Below are 24361 nucleotides of genomic sequence, written 5' to 3'. Positions count from 1 at the left end.
CTTAGCAGGCTGTGAAGATCTGCCTGATTCACATCATCAAATGAGGAGTTTTACTGGCCCTAGAGCCCAGTTTGTCCACACTCAGGCAGGGAACTGAATCAGAGATCCACTCACTATGGAGAGTGTTTTTCAGCCCAATCTGAGAAGAAAGACTGGCAATAACTCCTGGAAGCAGTGTGGTTCAGAGGCACACAGTTGCGGTTCAGGCAAACAGAACTGATTGCCCCCAGATCAAGGTCAGTATCAAGTGTGGAGAATTTCAATGATTTTCACAGGCAAGTCTGGTAGTAGTTGTGAGTTTTCTTAACTGGAGAGACTATTGGGAAATCAAAGGTAGCCTAGAGTGGCCCCATACCCTCCAACTCAATCAAGGGAGCTGAGGCACAGGTCCACCCACTCTACAGGTTGTCATACAGCCTCATTTAATCAGAAGGATGGAGGACAATTCCTAGAAGCTGTAACATTTGACATGAACAGGTAAAGCTGATAGTTTGCAGAACACCTGCCCTAGATATTACCAGTCCAGATATGCCCAGAAGCCCAAACTGAGCTGACTGTTGAAGAATTGTCTCTACCAAAGCAAAACTGTAAAGCCTGAAAGAACACAATTACTCAAATGCACAGATACTCATGTAAGGAATCAAGGATAACAAAAAATATAATACCACCAAAAGAAACTAATAAACTTCCAATAACTGACCCAATGGAAATGAAAATGAACAGGCAAATAATTCAGAATAAACCTCTAAAGGATGTTTAGTGAGCTACAAGAAACTACAGGCAGACAACCAAATAAACTTAGGAAAACAATGCGTGAAGAAAATGAGAGGCTCAACAAGGAAATAGAAAACATACAAAAATGAAATTCTGATACTAAAAAATACAATAACTAAAATGAAGAATTCAATAGAGAGTTTCAAAGGTAGACTTGACCATGCAGAAGAAAAAGTCAACAGCCTGGAGACAGGACATTAGAAATTACCTGACAGAGGGGCCAAAAGCAAAAAAGAATGAAAAGGAGTGAAGCCTATGGGAATTATGGGACACAGTGAACAGAAAAGAATTATAAATGAAAAAGGAGACATTATAACTGAAACTACAGAATAACAAATGATCATAAGAGATTACAATAATCAACTCTATGCCAACAAACTGTACAACTTCAAAGAAAAGTAAAATTTCTTAGAAACACTTTGCTTGCTTGCTAAATCGCGTCAGTCGTGTCCAACTCTGTGCGACCCCATAGACGGCAGCCCAACAGGCTCTTCTGTCCCTGGGTTTCTCCAGGCAAGAATACTGGAGTGGGTTGCCTTTTCCTTCTCCAATGCATAAAAGTGAAGTCGCTCAGTCGTGTCCAACTCTTGGTGACCCCATGGACTGTAGCCTACCAGGCTCCTCCATCCATGGAATTCTCCAGGCAAGAGTACTGGAGTAGATTGTCATTGCCTTCTCCAAGAAACAGTTGATCAAGACTGAATCAGGAAGAAATAGAAAATCTAAAAATGGTAAAGAGAATAAATAAATAATCAAATATACAAGTGAAGAAAAACCCAGGGGCAGATTACTTCATTGGTGAATTTTATCAAACACTTAAAAAAGTTAACACCAATCCCTCTCAAACTCTTCTAAAAAAATGAAGAGGAGGGAGCACTCTCAAATTCATTTTAGAGGCAAGCATTATCCTAATGTCAAAGCCAGAAAAGGACACTACTAGAAAAGAGAACTATAGGCTAATATCTCTGAGCAATATAGATGCAGAAGTGAAGTGAAGTGAAGTGAAGTCGTTCAGTCGTGTCTGACTCTTTGTGACCCCATGGACTGTAGCCCGCCAGGCTCCTCCGCCCATGGGATTCTCCAGGCAAGAATACCGGAGTGGGTTGCCATTTCCTTCTCCAGGAGATCTTCCCGACCCGGGGATTGAACCCACGTCTCCTGCATTGCAGGTAGACGCTTTAACCTCTGAGCCACCAGGGAATAGGCATAGATGCAGAAGTCTCAATAAAATACTAACAAATCAATTCTTCAGCATATTAAGTTGAGAATTCACTATGATCACGTGTGATTTATCTCTGGGATTCAAAGATGATTCAACATATTCAAATGAATCAATATGATATATCACATTGCTAGAATAAAATAATCATATGATCATCTCAATATATGTATAAAAAGCATATTGCATAATTAGAATCTATTCATGATTAAAAAACTCACCAAATATATCATAGAAGAAGCATATCTCAACATAATAATGGCTAAATATGACAAACTGACCACTAACATCATACTTAATAGTGGAAGGTTGAAAGCTAGTCAACTAAGATCAGGAGCAAGACAAGGGTACACATTCTCTACCTCCATTCAACAAAGTACTAGAAGTCCTAGCTAGACCTATCAGGCAAGAACAAGAAATACAAGAGATATGAATTGCAAAGGAACAGGTAAAGTCATCTCTTTTGCAGATGACATGATTTTATATTTACAAGTTCCTAAAGATTTAGTAAAAAAAAATAATTAGATCTAATCAATGAATTCAGTAAAATTGTAAGATAGGAAACTAATGTACAAAAGTCAGTAACTTTTCTATACACAAATGATGAATTTTCTGAAAGAGAAATAAATCCATTGTATATACAAAAGCACCAAAATAACAAAATACTCAGACATAAATTTAGCTTAGGTAGTGAAAGTTCTCTACTCTGAAAACTAGAAGACATTGATGAAATAACTGGAAAAATACACAAATACCAGAAAGGTATCCCTTGTTCATAGATGCGAAGAATTAATGTTGTTAAAATGTCAGTACTACCAAAAGCCATCTGTAGATTCAATGGAATTCCTAGATTCTGAGGGCATTCTGTTGTTCACTCACAAAGTCTTGTCAGACTCTGCAACCCCATGAACTGCAGCACACCTGTCTTCCACTATCTCCTGGAGTTTGCTCAAATTCACATCCTTTGAGTCAGTGATGCTGTCTAACCATTTCATCCTCTGCCCCCACACCCCACTTTTTAGAGAAGTAGAAGTGACATCTCTAAAATCTATACTGAACCACAAAAGACTCAAAATAGCCAAAGAAATCTTGAGAACAAAGCAGTACTTTCTGATTTCAAGGTATACTATAAAGTTGTATTTATCAAAACAATATGATACTGGAAAGAAAACAGAGAAATAGACCATTGACAATTCAGAAATAAACTCAAACATATATCAGTAGTATTTGTTGCTGCTGCTGCTAAGTCACGTCAGTCGTGTCCAACTCTGTGTGACCCCATAGACGGCAGCCCACCAGGCTTCCCTGTCCCTGGGATTCTCCAGGCAAGAACACTGGAGTGGGTTGCCATTTCCTTCTCCAATGCATGAAAGTGAAAAGTGAAAGTGAAAGTTTTTTAAAAAAAAAACTAATAGGATTGTAAAAAATCTTTAATAATTTTTTGAAAATTTAAATGTAATTTTAATTTCAAATTTTTATAATTAAAAACATTATTAAACTATAATTGAATTATGTCTTAATTAATGCTGTGCAGAAAAGTTACTCAGTTTGAATAAAGCTAGAGAATGACAAAACAAGTCAGGAAAATTTTGATTTTAATCATGGATAGAACTGAGAACAACCTGGTTTTTCTTATGATACTGCATAAGAAATGGCTTGTAAATGCAGTGAGACTCAAGAGATTTCTATTCCATTTAGTTAAATCATGGAAGAAATTTTAAGTTAAAATATGATCGTTGCAAACTTACTTAAATTTATATTTAAAATATTCTGTACATAATTTCTCACTCAGCTCTTTAATATTCCTGTAGTACACATCTCATTATTGTCCTGATTCCCTCTCTTTTTATCTCATCACAAATTTAAAAAGAAAAAATTCTCTAATATCAGATGATTTCCTATTTTCAGTCAGTATCATATGAGAATGAGAGAGCAGTGGTAATTTAGAACAACCAGATGGTATTATTAAAAATAGCATGTGAGATTATTTTAAGCTGATATATTGTGGTTAAAGAGAAAATATGAATTAGGTTGATTACATGAACATTTTATAATTTGTTTTACTATTATATTTTCAGGAATTTTTTTTCAAATATGTATTTGCTAGGTTAAATTCAATTATTACTAATAATTAAGGCCAAGGATAATTAAGAATCTTTAAAAAAAAAAAAAGTATGGACCCAAAATATTTATTGGATTTTGTTCTGGTGTTCTGAAATCCTAGGAATGTTATGAATATCTATTTAGGAAATTTAAGGGAAGGTTCTAAAAAAATATATATCAAGATATTGCTTTACAACATTGTGCTGATTTCTGCCATGCATTAACATGAATCTCAATTTAATTCTCAACATGATAATCTTTTTAAAGAAACCATATTTCATAGTATTAATCAGTTACTTGACAATGGATTTTCATTAGTTTCTATTATGATGCAAGATAACCTAAAAAATTAATATAAAACATACAAATCCTAAGGATGTGTGCACATGTGTGTGTGTATGTGCTTTGAAATAAAACTTTTTTCCTTTTGGTGAAGCAGTTGCCACTTGCATTTATTTATAAAAATAAATTCTACCTGCTATCAGCTTTACCAAGGTAATATTTATCTATCCTGTTAAACTTTCAACATAAATAATCAATATACAATCTATAAGTACAGAAAGAGTTTTGAAGAAGAATGCTCTGGGCTGGTGCACTGGGATGACCCAGAGGGATGGTATGGGGAGGGAGGTGGGAGGGGGTTTTCAGGATGTGTAACACGTGTACACCCGTGGTGGATTCATATTGATGTATGGCAAAACCAATACAATATTGTAAAGTAATTAGCCTCCAATTAAAATAAATTTATATTAAAAAAAAGAAAAAGAAACTACTCTTGAAATGGTGTAAAACCTTACTGGTATAATGATTTCCATTTCTTGTTAATATAATAGAAGCACATTACATATAGATTTGTTCTTCAGTTTACCCTAATGTGCATCTTGTGTCTATGTCATGAAGGCATAAGTTTCAGTGGGCACAACTATTTTAGAAGTGAGATACACTAAGAGATATTTGAATTAATCTTAAGAGACTAGATTTTTGAAGGAATTAGATACAACTGTATGAACTTCTGATTCTTATAGCTTGTATGGACTTACGTTTCTTGATATATTTATATTATGTGTTTTCATGTGACCAAAATAACGATTAAGTATTCAATAACTGTTTTGATTCATCTAGTTAAAGAATATTCAGTTATGATATAAATTTTAAAATTGTAATGACATCTAAATGTGCGGCATTTTCTCCCTTATATTTTTTCAATTAGCTGAAAATAATATAATTTTTAATAATTTATCCATAGCCAGTGACACTCAAAGTTTAGGGAACAGAAGAGTCATGAAGGGTTCAAGTAAAAAGGCAAATTTCTAGACCATGACACTTGAGACTGATTCTGAATATTTATTTGATCTTGTCAATCACTACCACCACTACTACCGCCACTATTCTTAGATCAAGTATAGAGAAATATTGGTTTAAATTACACAAATTTAATTCTACTATGGGGGGGGGGAACTCAGTTTGAGTTTATTCATATAATGATTTTTAAATGCATTCTTTTCTTCAAAGATTAAAGCAGATGTGTCATGTACTTGTAATAGGCCACAAGCAGGCAGTTTTAGTTACCATAAAATTCAAGTTATGAATAAGCCAGAATGTGTTCCCCATACCTCAATATGTGAAAATTTATTGCATCAATTGGATTTTCAAAGCCTGAATTTTATATTTGCATATTTTTCTTCTGAAATGTATCACAGGAAATGAGAATATAAGTTCTTGTTTGGAGATCCGAAGAATGAATTTCACAAACATTCAAACACTTATGGTAGCAAGCAAATGGGGTTTATTTATTTATTTATTTATTTTTGGCTTTGCTTTTTTTTAATTTATTTATTTTTAATTTTATTTTTTAACTTTACAATATTGTTTGGTTTTGCCATATATCAACATGAATCTGCCACAGGTATGAACGTGTTCCCCATCCTGAACCCTCCTCCCTCCTGCCTCCCCGTACCATCCCTCTGGGTCATCCCAGTGCCCCAGCCCCAAGCATCCAGTATCGTGCATTGAACCTGGACTGGCGACTTGTTTCATATATGATATTATACATGTTTCAATGCAATTCTCCTAAATCATTCCACCCTCTCCTTCTCCCAGAGTCCAAAAGACTGTTCTATACATCAGTGTCTCTTTTGCTGTCTCGTACACAGGGTTATTGTTATCATCTTTCTAAATTCCATATATATGCGTTAGTATACTATATTGGTGTTTTTCTTTCTGGCTTACTTCACTCTGTCTAATAGGCTCCAGTTTCATCCACCTCATTAGAACTGATTCAAATGCATTCTTTTTAATGGCTGAATAATACTCCATTGTGTATATGTACCACAGCTTTCTTATCCATTCATCTGCTGATGGACATCTAGGTTGCTTCCATGTCCTTGCTATTATAAAGAGTGCTGCGATGAACATTGGGGTACACATGTCTCTCTCAATTCTGATTTCCTCGGTGTATATGCCCAGCAGTGGGATTGCCGGATCATAAGGCAGTTCTATTTCCAGTTTTTTAAGGAATCTCCTCACTGTTCTCCATAGTGGCTGTACTAGTTTGCATTCCCACCAACAGTGTAAGAGGGTTCCCTTTTCTCCACACCCTCTCCAGCATTTACTGCTTGAAGACTTTTGGATTGCAGCCATTCGAACTGGCGTGAAATGGTACCTTATAGTGGTTTTGATTTTCATTTCTCTGATAATGAGTGATGTTGAGCATCTTTTCATGTGTTTCTTAGCCATCTGTATGTATTCTTTGGAAAAATGTCTATTTAGTTCTTTAGCCCATTTTTTGATTGGGTCTGGAATTGAGCTGTAGGAGTTGCCTGTATATTTCTGAGATTAGTCGTATGTCAGTTGCTTCATTTGTTACTATTTTCTCCCATTCTGAAGGCTGTCTTTTCACCTTGCTTATAGTTTCCTTTGTTGTGCAGAAGCTTTTAAGTTTAATTAGAGGAAAGAAAAGTACAAAGCTCTAAGCATAGATACTGAGAGGAGGTAGCTGCTGCTGCTGCTGCTAAGCCGCTTCAGTTGTCCGACTCTGTGCGACCCCAGAGAGGGCAGCCCACCAGGTTCCTCCATCCCTGGGATTCTCCAGGCAAGAACACTGGAGTGGGTTGCCATTTCCTTCTTCAATGCATGAAAGTGAAAATTGAAAGTGAAGTCGCTTAATCGTGTCCAACTCTTAGAGACCCCATGGACTGCAGCCTACCAGGCTCCTCCATCCATGGGATTTTCCAGGCAAGAGTACTGGAGTGGGGTGTCATTGTCTTCTCCAAGAGTGGGTACAGTGTTCCCCAAATGGTGGGACTTACAGCAGTTTATATCTTTACTAGTATCGATCTGTAAATTTTTGGTTGGATCCTGTCCTTAAGTATTTTTAACCAATCAGTCTAAAGGTCACAATGTTTAACTTAACATTTTATGGCTTCTCTTGATCCTCGGATTAAGTCCCCATAATTTTTCACATCCCCTGGTCATTTTAAAATGGACCAAATGTGTGGATTAAAGATTAATGTTCACCAGTTGTTTTTCCCTCAGGCATATGAAAAAGAAACTAATTACTGCCCTTTCCTGGATTTGAACACTGATAATTTATCAGACAAAGGACACATTCCAGGAATTCGGGACAAAGTGTATAGTTTTAGGTTAATGGGGTGAGATCTTTATTGAAAACAATACTGAAGTCTCAGAGTCTTACACTGACTTCCTAACAATTTCTTCCTCAACAGACTGTACATTTTCTTCACTCTTTCTATTGTATAAATTTTAAAAATCCAGTAAACTCAATTGTTTTAAAAATACATGTACCAAATTCTAGATTTCTGAATATTATTACCAATCAATTTATTTGTAAGTCATATATTATCCATTTCCCCTACTTCAAACAAACCCTGAGATTTACTGCCTCAGATTTCCATAACACAGGACATTTATCTTAATCTTTCTCTTTTGTCCAAAGATTGTTTATCCCTTTTGTCCCAGAGAACATTCACTTTGTCTAGATATTTAATTCTAACATTTTAACAATAAGAAAGGCATTAACTAACACTTTAGAGTATCAATGAGAAGTTCTTTTTTCTACTTTCAGAAATGTCTATTAGGTGTGCAAAATTCATGTTATATTATCTTTCTTATTTGATAATTGATTTAACTTGTTTGAAGAATAATTCTCTGGGAAATTTAACATTTTGTAGGCTTATTTGAGAATAATAGAAAGTTCAATGATTCATCATCTGGATATGAGTTTTTTCAAGTATAAAAACTGTATCTGAGCAACTTCACCATGAAGTGTGGACTTCTATAAAGATTTGATGATCAGAAACTATATTTTATTAATGTTTCTGTCCCTTGTACTTAGCACAGTATCTATTACATTGTTGACATTTAACAAATGCTTTTGGAATTTAATTAAATGGGATGTTTACAATGATACTTCATATCACTATGTATACACAGTGATTCAGATCTTATTTATCCATATTTAATGGCAACCCACTCCAGTACTCTTGCCTGGAAAATCCCATGGATGGAGGAGCCTGGTAGGCTGCAGTTCATGGGGTCTCTAAGAGTTGGACACGACTGAGCGACTTCATTTTCACTTTTCACTTTCATGCATTGGAGAAGGAAATGGCAACCCACTTCTGTGTTCTTGCCTAGAGAATCCCAGGGACAGGGGAGCCTTGTGGGCTGCCGTCTATGAGGTCGCACAGAGTCGGACATGAGTGAAGTGAATTAGCAGCAGCAGCAGCAGCAAAGTGTGTATGAAAATAAACTATTTTCCAAAGGGCTATCAAAATGAATTATCAGTAACCATCTTGTAATTATAATATTTTTTTTTGCTGTTAAAATTAAACCACTGGGAAAAAAAAAGTTAGATGTGATTTCTTCATAAAATCATGGCATCACAAAATTTTTAAAAAGAGATTTAAAAAAGAAAGTTTCTAAATATAGCTTTGTCTATATGGACCTTTGTCAGTAAAATGATGTCTGCTTTTTAATAAGCTATCTAGATTTGTCAGAGTTTTTCTTCCAAGGAGCAAGTGTCTTTTAATTTCATGGCTAAGTCACCATCCACATTGATTTCGGAGCCCAAGAAAATTAAATCTGTCACTGTTTCCACTTTTTCCTCATCTATTTTTCATGAAGTGATGGGACCAGATGCCATGATCTTTGATTTTTAATGCTGAGGTGTAAGCCAGCTTTTTCACTCTTCTCTTTCACTCTTATCAAGAGTCTCTTTTAGTTCTTCTTTGCTTTCTGCCATTCAAGTTGTATCATCTGCATATCTGAGGTTATTGATATTTCTCCTGGCAATTTTGATTCCAGCTTGTGCTTCATCCAGCCTGGCATTTCGAATGATGCTCTCTGCATGTAAGTTAAATAAGCAAGGTGACAATATACAGCCAGATATACTCCTTTCCCAATTTTTTTTTTTCTTTCCCAATTTTGAACCAGTCCGTTGTTCCGTGTCTGATTCTCCAGCTCTTGCTTCCTGACCTGCATACACGTTTCTAGGAGAGAGGTAAGGTGGTCTTGTGTTCCCATCTCATTCAGTCATTGAACTCTGCATTAGTAAGCATGTCTAAGGATTTAGTTATCTTTCTTTTCCAGGTACAGGAGGGAGATGCCCTTACAAATGGATGTTTTCCCTACAAATGTAAATATTTCCTATAAAAGGGTAACTGCTACTTGGTTTTCAGAGTTTTTCCCATATCTGCTGTTTCTTAGAAAATGATCAGCTGAAAATAATTAATTTGCCAAGGAGAAAAAATCTGCTTCTCTATAGATACCAAACTAAGTTGGAGAATTTAGCATGGAATAGGAATATTAGCACATGATGATTAGCTATATTTAGAACACTGGAAGGTTTGTCATGTACATGAATCACACTTATTCTATATATGTACAGAAGATGGGTATAGTAATAATTGATGGGAATTTCTCCTTTTGTCAATATTTTTATTTCCAGCAGCTACCAAGAATTCTATTACATTCTGAGCTGAGGAATCAAATAATAAAATATGTTAAAGTTAAATATGAAAACAGAGTAAAGTAAATATGATTCTGAGCAGTAACTTAGTGTTAAATGTTTTAGCACATGCTTTTTGTTTTCTTTCTTACTTCCTGGCATAACTGGTTTTTGAATAGCTTGAGGTAACCAGAATGCAGCTTTTGGATAATGAATGTCCTATAATGATTTATATATTTAAGTGTAAGTTGCTAAATCTACATGAGGTTAGCACCAAAAATAAATTAGAGATATTGCATCTATTTTTAAAAATCGATACTTGGGTTTTGTCTGTGACACCATTGCAGTGATCATATTTCAACTTTCATACCTGGTCTTAATTTTTATACACATGACAGTTTCAAATCATATTAGGTTTCAGTTGTATTCCATTGGTATTTTCATTGTTAGTCACACAATTGTAGCTTCTGAAACATTTGTAAATTTAAACTCACAAAACTCCACCAATTGCCAATTTAACAGTTTTTCATGGTACCTATGAACAAATGGATTATTTCCATTTTGATTGAGTTGAAATGAATCATGACTCAAGGGCAGATGCCCTCATGAAATTCCATGTAGTCTTCTAACCATCAAATGAAAGTCTGACCCATTTGCCAAAAAATTAAATAAGTAAAATAAATTTTAAAAAAAGCAAACGTCATAAAAAATTCATGACAAAATGGAGCTAAGAGAAGATCTGATTCTGGAGAAGATCATGAACTTTCTTCATATGCTGGTAATAAGTTATGGTATTGAAAAACTAAAAGTTTTGTAAGGTAATAATTTCAGGAAAACAATATGAAAGGGAAGATGAGAAATGAGACAGGTCTTTCAAATTTTAGGAAATGGAACAGTGTAAATATAATCAGAGGAACTGATCTATCCTGCAAGACAACTTTTGTTGGAAAAGTAGGAGGTTTATGACTACAAGTATAGGGTCAAATAGTAAGTGTCTACTAGAAATTATGTCTTCTGGGGTTTTTCACACTGAGAATTATGAGCTACAAGTGGGATATGTGTTCTGACCATGTAATGTTGGTGAAAATTCCAAGTTGAATTTCTAACTAAGACATTTTCACATTTAAATTTATAATATATTGAGTAATTATAAATTCTTTTGCAAAGAGACAGGACCCATGGGAAAATGCAGACAACCTCTGACATCCAGATTTAAGCTGTTGAATATTATAGAATATGGGAACTCAGAAGCTTGAAATATGTTAAATAGTTTGATACCAAGAATATTTTATAAGGGAATCAAATCACCCCTACATATGGTAATCCTTAAAAAATAATAACCCTATCTATGATTAGGTTCTGGTGATGGCAGTGAATCTAAGGTAGAGTGGGTCATGGTATATTACAATTGGAGTCAGGGGGAATGCAAGGTTGTATGATTAGTTTGAAAACTTTGACAGGCAATTATGATAAGCCCTCTAGAACAGGATACTCAAGTGTTCAATAATGAGAGTCACAAGGTGGCCTATCTGTATGCAGTCTCTCTGCTGCCAGATTAACTTTCCTAAAATGCCATTTACACCATGTTATGAAGATGTAACAATGTTCACCTGATGTTTGATATGAAATTATGCCTTCATGAAGTATAATCGACATAAGAATGTTGGGAATTTGATAGTTTGCCTGTAAATGATTCATCTAGGTGACACCAGTATTATTTCATACATTCTGGAATTTTGATTGATTAAAGCTAAAAGCAAGGCATGTAGATTATAGATTAGATGGAGAGGCACTTTGGATTTTTTTCTTACTGGCAGAAAAATAATTAGCCTTTCATTACAGACATTTATTCATGAATAGTACAATATTTATTTCCACCCCATAAAGTCATGATTGCAGTCAAAAGATTGTTTTAATTTGAATGACACAGCTTCCTAGAAGGGTGGCAGAGAGACAAATTATGACATGGTCATTAATGTAATAGCTCTGTTATATTGCATAGCAATCTTTGTCAACACTTGACAAAGGGGGATTATTTATTCTTTTCTTTGACAGACCTAAGGGATGATTTTCCGGAAATAGTATTTCTAAATATATTGAATAAGAAAAAAAAAATGCCTCTGTATTTTAAACACATCTATCTATATTACAAATCTAAGCAGAAAAGTGCCATCAGAGATTAAGGATTCATCCATTAAAAAGTAAAGGGCATAGAACAGGCTTATGGACTCTGTGGGAGAGGGAGAGGGTGGGAAGATTTGGGAGAATGGCATTGAAACATGTGAAATGTCATGTATGAAACGAGATGCCAGTCCAGGTTCAATGCAAGATGCTGGATGCTTGGGGCTGGTGCACTGGGACGACCCAGAGGGATGGTATGGGGAGGGAGGAGGGAGGAGGGTTCAGGATGGGGAACACATGAGAAATAAAGGAATAAAAAATTTAAAAATTATATATAAAAAAAAAAAGTAAAGGGCAAATGAGCTAAACCCAGTTGCCACAATTTACTACAAAGGGTTCATAAATTTGTGTGTGTTAGTCGCTCAGTCGTGTCCGACTCTTTGTGCCCCACGAACTGTAGCCTGCCAGGCTTCTCTGTCCATGGAATTCTCCAAGCAAGAATACTGGAGTGGATTGCTATTCCCTTCCCAGAGGATCTTCCTGACCTAGGGATCGAACCTTGGTCTGCTGCATCACAGGTAGATTCTTTACCATTTGAGCTACAGGAAAGTTCTAAATTCATATAATTATTTTATGTTCAGTTCTATCTAGAAGTGTCACAAATTGCAAAATGCAAGCTTAAGTAGAAATCATTAAAGTAACCCTAGAAAAAAAGTAGGTAACTGTTCTTTTCCCATTAAAAGCTAAATTTTCAGAAGCTTTTTGAAAACAATTCTTTAAAAGTTAAATTCAACCATTTCACTTAAGGAAATATTTCATGAAAATTTAATACAAAGATGGACAACTTAATCACACATGTGCCAATAAAGAGCCTCTTGTGAATTCACTAAATAAAGAAATAAAACATCACATTTAATCAAAGCTATATGAATGCTTTATACAGATTATAGAAATAAGTAAAAAAAAAATCTTTTAGACTGTAAACTTTGTAACTGTGAACTGAGAGAAAAATAATCAAATCCTCAATATGCTTTTGAACTTCAGACTATTTTTAAAATAACATGGCATCATTATTGACCAAAACAACGTATATTGGTCTACACTTGAGGCATTCCAATACTGGTTAAAATTAATATAGACAAGGGAGTTTATTTACATGATTGTTTGAAATATCAAAGGTGTATATGTAATAGTGTCACATATAAAAATTTCATTTCAGGATGCTACTGTTTGCATTTTATGAGCATTCAGGAAGGGGCAAAAAACAGTTGGATTCACTAAAGGGAGTCCGTACCAACCCATTTAGTCCCCTATATTTACCCTTCCAGTCCTCATATGTTCAGTTGTGTCTGACTCATTGCTATGTTATGGACTGTAGCCTTAGAGGGATTCAATTTATGAGCATCAAGAGCACTAGAGATCAGTATCTGACACGGGTAATTACAGATTCACTCTAGAGCATTCCTTTGCGAGGGATTTTAGTTAAGTTACTAGTTACAGGTGTCATAGAATGAGATATCTTTTTGACTTAAATTATCTTTTTTTCTCTGAAGATAAGCAAGAGAAAACAAAATTATATTTCTCTTACATCAGGAAGTAATATATAAACTCTACTTTTATCATTTGATAGAAATTTGCCTTCTATTCACTGGCAATTTTGACTAAAAGATGATGCATAATCTGAGAACTGTGAATTAAGTTTTATTTGGGTCAAATGAGTACTGAAGCCCAGGAGACAGCACCTCAAAGCTCTGAGAGACTGCTCCAAAGAAGTAGTGGGAGAAGGTCAATATATAATATTTTGGTGAAGGGGGAGTTCAGTGAAATCAAGCACTTATTTTACAAAACCTTTTCAGCAGTCACCAGGAGCTGATGTCATCATGAAGGAATTTACTGATGTTTTTAGATCTGAAGAGATACAAGGATTGGGAAAAAAAGCATGTACTTCTGCATCACTGACTACACTAAAGCCCTTGGCTATGTTGGATTTGGAGTTCAGTCGCTCAGTCATGTCTGACTCTTTGAGACCCCATGGACTGCAGCACCCCAGGCTTCCCTGTCCATCACCAACTCCTGGAGCATACTCAGACTCATGTCCATTGAGCCAGTGATGCCATCCAACAATCTTATCCTCTGTTGTCCCCTTCTCCTCCTGTCTTCAATCTTTCCCATCATCAAGGTCTTTTCTAGTGAGTCAGTTATTCACATCAAGTGGCCAAAATATTGGAGTTTCAGCTTCAGTATCAGACCTTCCAATTAATATCATGACTGATTTCCTTTAGGATTGATTGATTGGATCTCCTTGCATGCCAAGGAACTCTCAAGAGTCTTCTCCAACACCACAGTTCAAAAAGTGTCAATTTTTCAATGCTCAGCTTTATTTATAATCTAACCCTCACATCCATACACGACTACTGGAAAAACCATAGCTTTGACTAGATGGACTGTTGTTGGCAAAGTAATGTCTTTGCTTTTTAATATGCTGTCTAGGTTTGTCATAGCTTTTCTTCCAAGGAGCAAGCATCTTTTAATTTCATGGCTGCAATCACCATCTGCAGTGATTTTGGAGCCCCCCAAAATAGTCTGTCACTGTTTCCATTGTTTCCACATCTAATTGCCATGAAGTGATGGGACTAGATGCCATGAACTTCATTTGTTGAATGTTGAGATTTAAGCCAGCTTTTTAATTCTCCTCTTTCACATTCATCAAGAGGATCTTTAGTTCCTCTTCACTTTCTGCCATAAGAGTGGTATCATCTGTATATCTGAGGTTGTTGATATTTCTCCCAGCAATCTTGATTCCAGCTAGTGCTTCATCCAGTCTGGCATTTCACATGATGTCCTCTGCATACAAGTTAAACAAGCAGGGTGACAATATACAGCCTTGATGTACTCCTTTCCTGATTTGGAATCAGTCTGTTATTCCATGTCCAGTTCTAACTGTTGCTTCTTGATATGCATATGTTGCTTCTTGACCTCACAATGTGGATCACAACAAACTGGAAAATTCTTACAGTGATGGGAAAACCAGACCACCTTACCTGCCTGCTGTGAAACCTGTATGCAGGTCAAGAAGCAATACCTAGAACCAGACATGGTACAACCTACTGGTTCAAAATTTGGAAAGGAGTACGTCAAGGCTATATATTGTGACTCTGCTTATTTAACTTGTATGCCGAGTATATCATGGGAACTGGTGGGCTTGACAAAGCACAAGCTGGAATCAAGATTGCTGGGAGAAATATCAATAACCTCAGATATGCAGATGGCACCATCCTTAGGGTAGAAATTGAAGAGGAACTAAAGATCCTCTTGGTGAAGGTGAAAGAGGAGAATGAAAAGCTGGCTTAAATCTCAACATTCAACAAATGAAGATCGTGGCATCTGGTCCCTTCACTTCATGGCAAATAGATGTGGAAACAATGGAAATGGTGACAGGTTTTATTTTCTTGGGCTCCAAAATTACTGCAGATGATGACTGCAAACATGAAGTTAGAAGGCACTTGCTCCTTGAAAGGGAAGCTATGACAAACCTAGACAGCATAATAAAAAGCAGACACATTACATTATTGACAAAGGTCCATCTAGTCAAAGCTATGGTTTTTCCAGAAGTCATGTATGGATGTGAGAGTTGGACCATTATGAAGGCTGAGCAGTGAAGAATTGATGCTTTTGCACTGTGGTGCTGGAGGAGACTCCTGAGAGTCCCTTGGACTGTAAAGAGATCAAATCAGTCAATTCTAAAGGAAATTAGTCGTGAATATTCATTGGAAGGACTGATGCTGAGATGAAGCTCCAATGCTTTGGCCATCTGATGTGAAGAGCTAACTCATTAGAAAAGACCCTGGTACTGGGAAAGATTGAAGGCAGAGGAGACAGGGATGACAGTGGATGAGATGGTTGGATGGCATCACCAACTCAATGGACATGAGTTTGAGCAAGCTTCAGGGCATGTTGAAGGACAGGGAACCCTGGCATGCTACAGTCCATGGGATGGTAAAGAGTCAGACATGACTGAGTGACTCAACAACAGCAACAAGGATTGGGATCATAAAATCAATTCCTGAAAATATCTAACTACCTAAAGACCTCTTCCACCAGATTTCCTGGAGCACAGAGTGCCTCACTCTACACCCAGGGGGTATTGAAGGTCCACAGCTGAAGCAGCACAGGTTCAATCTCCACAGAGGCAGATGTCAAATGCCTTTGTGGTGGTTGTTCATTTTTTGACAAATGCTCTTGGCAAGGGCCAATTTGTAGTTGACAGGGAAGTGACAATTTGTAGCTGACACATTTTTAATTATGTTAGGGTATATGACTCCATGGGGTTCCCTGGTAGCTCAGTGGTAAATAATCCACTTACCAATGAAGGAGACTTAAGTTCAATCCCTGGGTTAGGAAGATCTCCTGGAGAAGGAAATGGCAACCCACTCTATATTATTGCTTGGTAAATTCCACGGACAGATAAACCTGGTGGGCTAGAATACTGGTTTCACAAGAGTTGGACATGACTTAGTGACTAAACATTATGACTCCATGCTTAACTAATGCATATTAAAGCTCTAGATTCATTTATTTTTGTCAGCAGTAATTATTTTCCTTTATAAATTATATTACATAGGTCTAATGCTTTTAAAAGTTAAATGAAAAACTTGAAATATAAGACATACTTGAAATATATGGCCCAGTCTTAATAGAAAATTGAAATATCTCTTAACAGTTATGAATTATGGTGATATATGCATGTTAAGTGATTCAGTTGTGTCCGACTCTTTGAGACCCTATGTACTGTAATCACCACCAAGCTCCTCAGTCCATTGGATTCTCCAGGCAAGAACACTGGAGTGGGTTGCCATGCCTTCTTCCAGGGGATCTTCCTGACCCAGGGATCAAACCCACGTCTCTCTCATCTCCTGCATTGGGACGTGGGTTCTTTTCCACTAGCACCACTAGCTGTAAATTAGTCTCATGCTAAACTGGTTTATTTTATATACAGTGACTTTTTAATTTATGTCTTAAGTATTATTTTGACATTAAATTATATACAATAACTAATTGTAGATAAATGTCTACAATATAAAGTTGCAAGCTTTTTAAAATCCTGTTTTTCCAGGTCTTGCCTTTTAAAAATGGTTTATGAACATAAATGCTTATATTTTACTTGAAGTAACTGAAATATGTTAACAACTATAAATAATTTTTGGAATTAAATGCAGTTTAATCTATAACTAAATGAGCTTTTGGCTTGTTAGAGAATAGTCAAATGCAGCTTTGCTGGACTGACAAAATTACCTCACTGTATCCTCACATGGAAGAAGGGGAGAGGGAGGTATCTAGGGTTGGTTTTATAAGTACACTAATCCCATTAATGAGGGCTTCATCGTCATAACCTAATCACTTTGCGAAGATCCCACCTCCAAATGCAATTATGCTGGGAATTAGTTTTTAACGTGTGACTTTTAAAAGGGAACAAGCCTATAGTCTATAGCAATATCAGCATCTGAAGAAATGGTTGAATATCAAGCCTGAACTTGTGAAAGTATATGCATTACTTCATGGGAATTCCTACTACCTGATTACATGTACCCTTTGAGATGCATACATTTCTTAAATAATTATCTCTAAATTGCATCTTTCATGCTACTAGTAATTAAATGTTTTGGTTAATCTATTGTTACATAACAAATTGCCCCTGATCTTTGGAGCATAAAACAAAAACCAGTTGTACTTGACATTTTTTAGGTCAGGAATTTAGGTGGTACACAGCAGAGATTGCTATCTCTGCTTCACAATGACTGGTATCTCAAACATGTGGCTCAAATATCTGGAGATGGCTGGGATGAATGGTTCAAATGAGGCCATAAACTAAAAAGTCCAGAATGGATTCTTCATATATATATTTGGCACCTGAACTTGAGTGGCTGGAACTGCTTTGTCTCTCTGGGTATTTTATTTACAACCTTTGTTTCCACATGGGCAGCTTGAACTTCCTCATGGTATGGCAGTCTCCCATTAGTCAGACTTCTTTCAATTCAGCTGATTTTCTTGAATGAGTATTCTGAGAGAGCAAGGCAGAAGCTAGGAAGTTTGGTTACATAGGACTTATCCATATTCATTGTGGTAGAGGACTCCATAAGGATTTGAAAGCTAAGAGGTGAAGTTTATTGTCAGGGCTATCTTTGGAGAGTAACTACTACATATAGCAATGCTGCAAACAAAATCACTGCTACATCTGGTGAAGTTATTACACTACTGGATGTCATGAACCAAATGCTTCATCTTTATATGTTGGCATGTGTATGTTTTTAATATTCTGCTATATTTACCATCAGAGATGCTACCTATAGTTTGCTTTTATAATTATCACCTGTTATTCATACCATGTAATTATTTTTATTTTTAGAGTGTAGAATCAATTTAAATAAATTCCAAATCAAAATATATCCCCTAAGACTCTTTGAAAAGATGGTTTGTAATTTTAATTTGTAAGTCTACATGATTGAATAAATTTTTATTATTATTTACTGTTTCAGCCAGACAGAATCTCACAGAAACAGCAATGAAATTTTGTTATATCCATTCAGGCTTATTGTTCAAAAAATGAAATCTTGTCAAATTATAATTAAATAAATCCATGTTCAAATGACTATCAAAATTTCCAATGTGCTTGAGTTTCTACATGGGTGACAGCCTCTAGCTTTAGAACAAGTTGACTTTTATCCTGTAACTGGATAAGCCCTGTTTAAAAATATAATGAAAGCAATTCTGCTGCCAGGTGAAAAAGGTTTGAACACAGACAGAACTGTCTACAAAAGCCTGAAATTGTTCACAACTCAAGATAATGTTAATGTGACTTCACTAGACAGCTGAAATAATACATTTTCTAAATTGGATGCATTAAGGAATTATTCAGATCATAGCTGAAACCCTGTAATTTTCTGTCTTCCTTTTAGTCCCAGCGGCGTGTCACGTTTCACCTACCAGAAGGCTCTCAAGAAAGCAGCAGTGACGGTAGACTGGGAGACCATGATGCAGGCAGCCTTTCCAGCACATCCCATGCCCTGCCCCTTGGCTATCCTCAGGAGGAGTACTTTGACCATGCTGCAAACAACAACCGCACTGAAGGGGATGGCAACTCTGATCCTGAATCCAGTAAGTTGATAACTCCCGAGTCCTGAAGTTAAAAGGCTTATTGTGTTTGCAAGTAAAACAACTGGAACCATAATAACATCAGCCAATTTAAATGGGTTAGTAACACATTTTTAAAAGGTAGCAATACAAAATTAGGTGGAAGGCATATATGCAGCAGTTTATAATTTTTGAAATATGTGATCATATCTACTTTGAAATTTGCTATGAAATCTAATAGTCATATTGTCTAGGCATAGATAGAATTTTCTATTTACCTATGCGTATATCTGCATGTGTGTGTGTATATATATATAAAACCAGCCACTTTATTTTTATTTATTTGTGTACATAAATAATTTTATAATTCATATAAAGTATTTTCTAAATTTAATTTTTAAATTTTAATAATGATAAGAATCATAGACAATTAATTCTTTTGAGGAAATGAGTGATCCTGACTCCAAGGCAGAAAAACTGGTCTGAGGTTTTCAATAATGTATTGAAACCACATGCCTTACGCCACATTACTGTTTAGAAAGATGTTCAGATTTGGTCTTCAGATTGAAGGCATTAAAGGCTATATTTCACACAGTTCAGAAATGTTGAACTCTTATAAAGGATCATGAAGTTCATTAAATTATCTTAAACATGTATCTTGAAAATCCCTATGTTTTCATAATTTTGGGAAATACAAAATTTTGTAAGATTATACATATCTCAGGAGATTCTTGTATTTGCAGAATTATAATTTGCCTCAGTATGTTTTATATACATAAAGCTGTATAGGTACAAAAAAAGTATACCATATACGTGATGGAGAAAGAAGAAAAAAGAGACCAAGTAACATATAAGATAAATAAACATTAAATAGAAATTTTGAAAGGTATTTTTTTCGAGACTGGCTCAACAAGCAGGGTTTCCAAAAGCATGATATGGTGAGAGAATGAGAAAGAAGACACAAGAATTCAGTGAAAAGAGAGGATCAGGGGACCAATACCTCTCTAAGGTGAAGGTGCCAAAACTGAATCCAAGCTAGCTTTATTATACTTTCAGCCATTAAGACAAGAATATGCGGGGAGTTAAGCTATAACTCATGTGGCCTTCAGGACCAAAGAACAAAGTGATCATTAACCATTGAGCAACTAAAAAAAAGTAATCAATAACAAATCAGTAACTCAGACTAATATTCTTATCTATAGATTTCCACCAGATACGTAAAACATGTGACTCTGAGACTCTAATTGAAAAACAGTCTGGTGTCAGTTTTCCAACCCCAGGATCATATTTTGTTTTCAAGACTATGAACTGTTCCTTCTGGACTTGTTCCAAGCGTCTCATGCCTTATAGTATCCAGTTTATCCATAATTATAAATCTCTTTTGTGGCCTTTGCTGGGGCCTGCTTTTCTTTTATTCTTCCTGTCTCCTACAATTTTGAACATTATGGATTGTATGGATATATAATCTAAGTAAACCTCTAGTTTTGAGAATAAAATGGTCTCCCCATCATTGTGTTTTAATCCATATTTTCTAAACTAAAAAAAAAAAAAGGAAATTATTGGTTAAACATCAGGATATAATCTAAGACTAAACATACATACTAGGAACCAGTGACAGCATATCAGACTTTTTTGCACTACAAAAATGGACTGTAGCCCACCAGACTCCTCCATCCATGGAATTTTCTAGGAAAGAATACGTGAGTGGGTTGCCATTTCCTTCTCAAGGGGATCTTCCAGACCCAGGGATTAAATCCCAGTCTCCTGCATTGCAGGCATACTCTTTACTGTATGAGCCACCAGGGAAGCTCCAACAAAAGTAGACACTGACTATTAAAGATGTTTTTAATATGAACATTTTAGAGACTTTTTAGACACAAAATTCAGAAAGTACTAAACATCTATCTCTATATTCAATTTTATGCTTAAAACAATTTATCAGCATTCAAAGGATGAAAACTTCTTCTGTAATATACAATGCCAATCTACCTTTCATTTATTTATGTGTAACATGACATAATGACTTCTGGAGGAAATACATGGCTGTGACTGTATCTTCTGCTATAATGAACTCAGAGTCAATTTCTAATAAGAATATAATCATATGTAACAAATATGCATTAAGCAAAGGCTGTTCTTTATTACTTCATAGACTACTGCTTTAACTGTAAACCTACCACTACCTTGTAACAGAAGTATATAGATGAAATAAGCATCATTTTTATAAAATAGAACTGACTCTTTTGCATATTACCTGCATTACTAAACACTTTTCTTAGAAGATTGTATACCAGTCATTAAAGAGTAAACTCAGAGGAAGCACCCACAATGTGGACCTAACTCTGAAAAACATTTTCAAGCTGAATAAGACTAAGATTTTATATTATTGATAGTTAAAGGAGCATACCACATTGGTATGGGTTAGAATTTTTTATAAGACATTTAAAATTAAGCACAGCTGTATTTATCTCAATTATACATATTAATAGGCAGTTGTTTAAAAACATTTCAATGAAGAGTTATTTGCAGGGATTGATTTTATTAGTAGAGTACAAGTATATACCTGAAACTGATATAATACTGTAAATCAACCATACTTTAAAAAAAAAAAAAAGAGAGTGTAAGTGTTAGTAAAAATCTATGAACTGACATACTTGAGAGCTTTATTTTTAAAGCTTGCTATTACCAGGGATTAAACATTTCTCTTCTTTGATCATATTGACACTATAATAATTTTGACTACTAAATATTTTGTTCACATTTACTGTACAGGATTAAGCAATGGAAAATTTAAGTCAGTGAAGTAATTTATTATGCTTTATTTTAAAATTGAAATGGCTATATGCAATAATAATGATACTGCAAATAATATATTTTTGCTACCTATTATTTTAATAAGCTATGTAATGGGTATAGATAATTAAAAATAAATACTCATTTCTGTATAAGTGTGACAATATTTATGATTTAATGTTTAAAATCTATTTTTGCTATGAGTCATATTAGCTACCTAGTCTACCAATGAAACAGAAACTTCCCTCTAAATCATGTTCTAAGAGAATGTTGTCCATTTTGGACAATAAAGGACCATAATATAAGTGCAGAAGCATATTTCACTTTAAATGAACTTTATTATCTTAATATGGCATACTAGTGAGATTTTTAGCATATACATGTATGTTTTGCTTTGATTTAAGGGAAAAAAACAGCTGATGATAAAATTGGTCATAGCAAAATCGTCTCTTTAGGCTAATACAGATGATAAGGTACTTTCAAAAAGAAGCTCTATAGCTCTGAAATAGTGCATAATAGTGTCTGGGCTACTTCTCTGTTGGGAGTTGCCCTTAGGCACTAATTATGTTTTTTTTTTTTTTCTTCCCTCCTGGTTATGTTGCCCTCTGAGATTCCAAAACTCCCCACAGACCCGCCTGTAAGAGGGTTTCCTGGTGTTTGGAAACTTCTCCTCCTTCACGACTCCCTGCCTGGGACAGGTCTCCATACCTAACTCCTTCGTTTCTCTTTTTGTCTTTTATATTTTGTCCTACCGCCTTTCAAAGACAATGGGCTGCCTTTCTGGGTGCCTGGTGTCCTCTGCCAGTTTTCAGAAGTTGTTTTTTGGAAGTTGCTCAGCATTCAAATGATCTTTTGGTGAATTTGTGGGGGAGAAAGTGGTCTCCCCATCCTATTCGCCCACCATCTTAGGACTGTCCCCTTAACTTCCCTTTTTAAGATAAAGAAGGAACAAGAAGACTCAGTCCAATCATTTCTCTCTCAGGAGACAAGTTTAATAAAATATTCTGTCTCATTCCACTTGAAGGTTTTTTAGTTTTTAAATTTCACAATTGCTATTTCCTGACTTTAGCTTTTGGTATGAGAGTTGCTTAATGACACTCTATGAAGTTTTTTCTTCCTTGGCTGACAGCCAATGTCACAGAGCTTTTCTCTCATCATAACCCCACCAAATAGACCCTGCTCTTTGAAGTTAGCTAATTAGTAAAAATATAAGCAAACAAAAATCCAGCCTATATAAAGTATTATTAGTTGCTTCTGGGTTACTGTGAATACTGTGACAGATTATATCTTTTCATTTTCAAATAATCTTGTGGAGACTTACAAGACCATGGCCGTAGTAGACAACAGAATATGACCATATATTGCAGAGAATTGTATATGTCAAGATATAGCATTAAGAGACTTGAGGACAGTGTGATCTTCTTGGGACTACTCTAAACACACTAGATTACATATGGCCCTATGTTCATAGGGCTTCCCTTGTGGCTCAGCTGGTAAAGAATCTGCCTGCAATGTGGGAGACCTGGCTTCAATCCCTGGGTTGGGAAGATCCTCTCGAGAAGGGAAAGGCTACCCAATCCAGTATTCTGGCCTGGAGAATTCCAAAGACGTATAGTCCATGAGGTTGCAAAGTGTCGGACATGACTGAGTGACTTTCACTTCACTATTTCATATGGTTTCCTTGGTGGCTCAGATGATAAAGAATCTGCCTGCAATGCAGGATACCTGGGTTTGATCCCTTGGTCAGGAAGATCTCCTGGAGAAGGAAATGGCTAACCACTCCAGTATTCTTGCCTGGAAAATTCTATGGACAGAGGAGCCTGTTGGGCTACAGTCCATGTGGTCACAAAGAGACACGACTGAGCAAGTAACACTTTCATTTTCACTTTATGTTCATATATTGAATATATATTTATTTGCAAGTAGCATCAGGTAAAATATAATTTATGAAGAGAAGACTTAAAAATACTTTCTGACATTCTTTTGTAAAGCATTGTTCTGATATTATAATTTAGAATAAGTTCTGAGACACATGGAAATATTAATGAAGGTCTATCATGTTAAACTTTAGATATTCCTGAGTGGTTCATACACATGTAGCCAACATGTGTGTGTGTGTGAATGTGTGTGTGTGTGTGTTGCCCTTAAATAGAGGATGTTTTGCTACTCTCTCACTATGGGTGAGCTGGAATGAAAAGATTAACAATTAATACTTCCAAATGTCTAATGATCTGCTGGTATGTTATAGTTTAACTGAT

At 35.6% G+C, this 24361-nt stretch overlaps 1 long non-coding RNA gene across 1 annotated transcript in view; it reads left to right on the top strand.

The window, feature by feature from the left end:
• LOC147340978 (uncharacterized) overlaps positions 1-20818 on the top strand; it is a 220095-nt gene extending 199277 nt beyond the window's left edge. Inside the window, exon 2 of the long non-coding RNA XR_015158575.1 lies at positions 19136-20818. This is a non-coding gene — a long non-coding RNA (uncharacterized LOC147340978). The remainder of the gene's footprint in view (positions 1-19135) is intronic.
• Positions 20819-24361: the final 3543 nt, after the last annotated feature.

This window comes from Bos grunniens, chromosome X (genome assembly GCF_055505025.1).
Source record: "Bos grunniens cultivar Pamir isolate PY7600 chromosome X, Bosgru_T2T1.0, whole genome shotgun sequence".
In the NCBI taxonomy this organism is placed as follows: Eukaryota; Metazoa; Chordata; class Mammalia; order Artiodactyla; family Bovidae; genus Bos; species Bos grunniens.
This window is presented reverse-complemented; position numbering and strand designations above follow the sequence as displayed.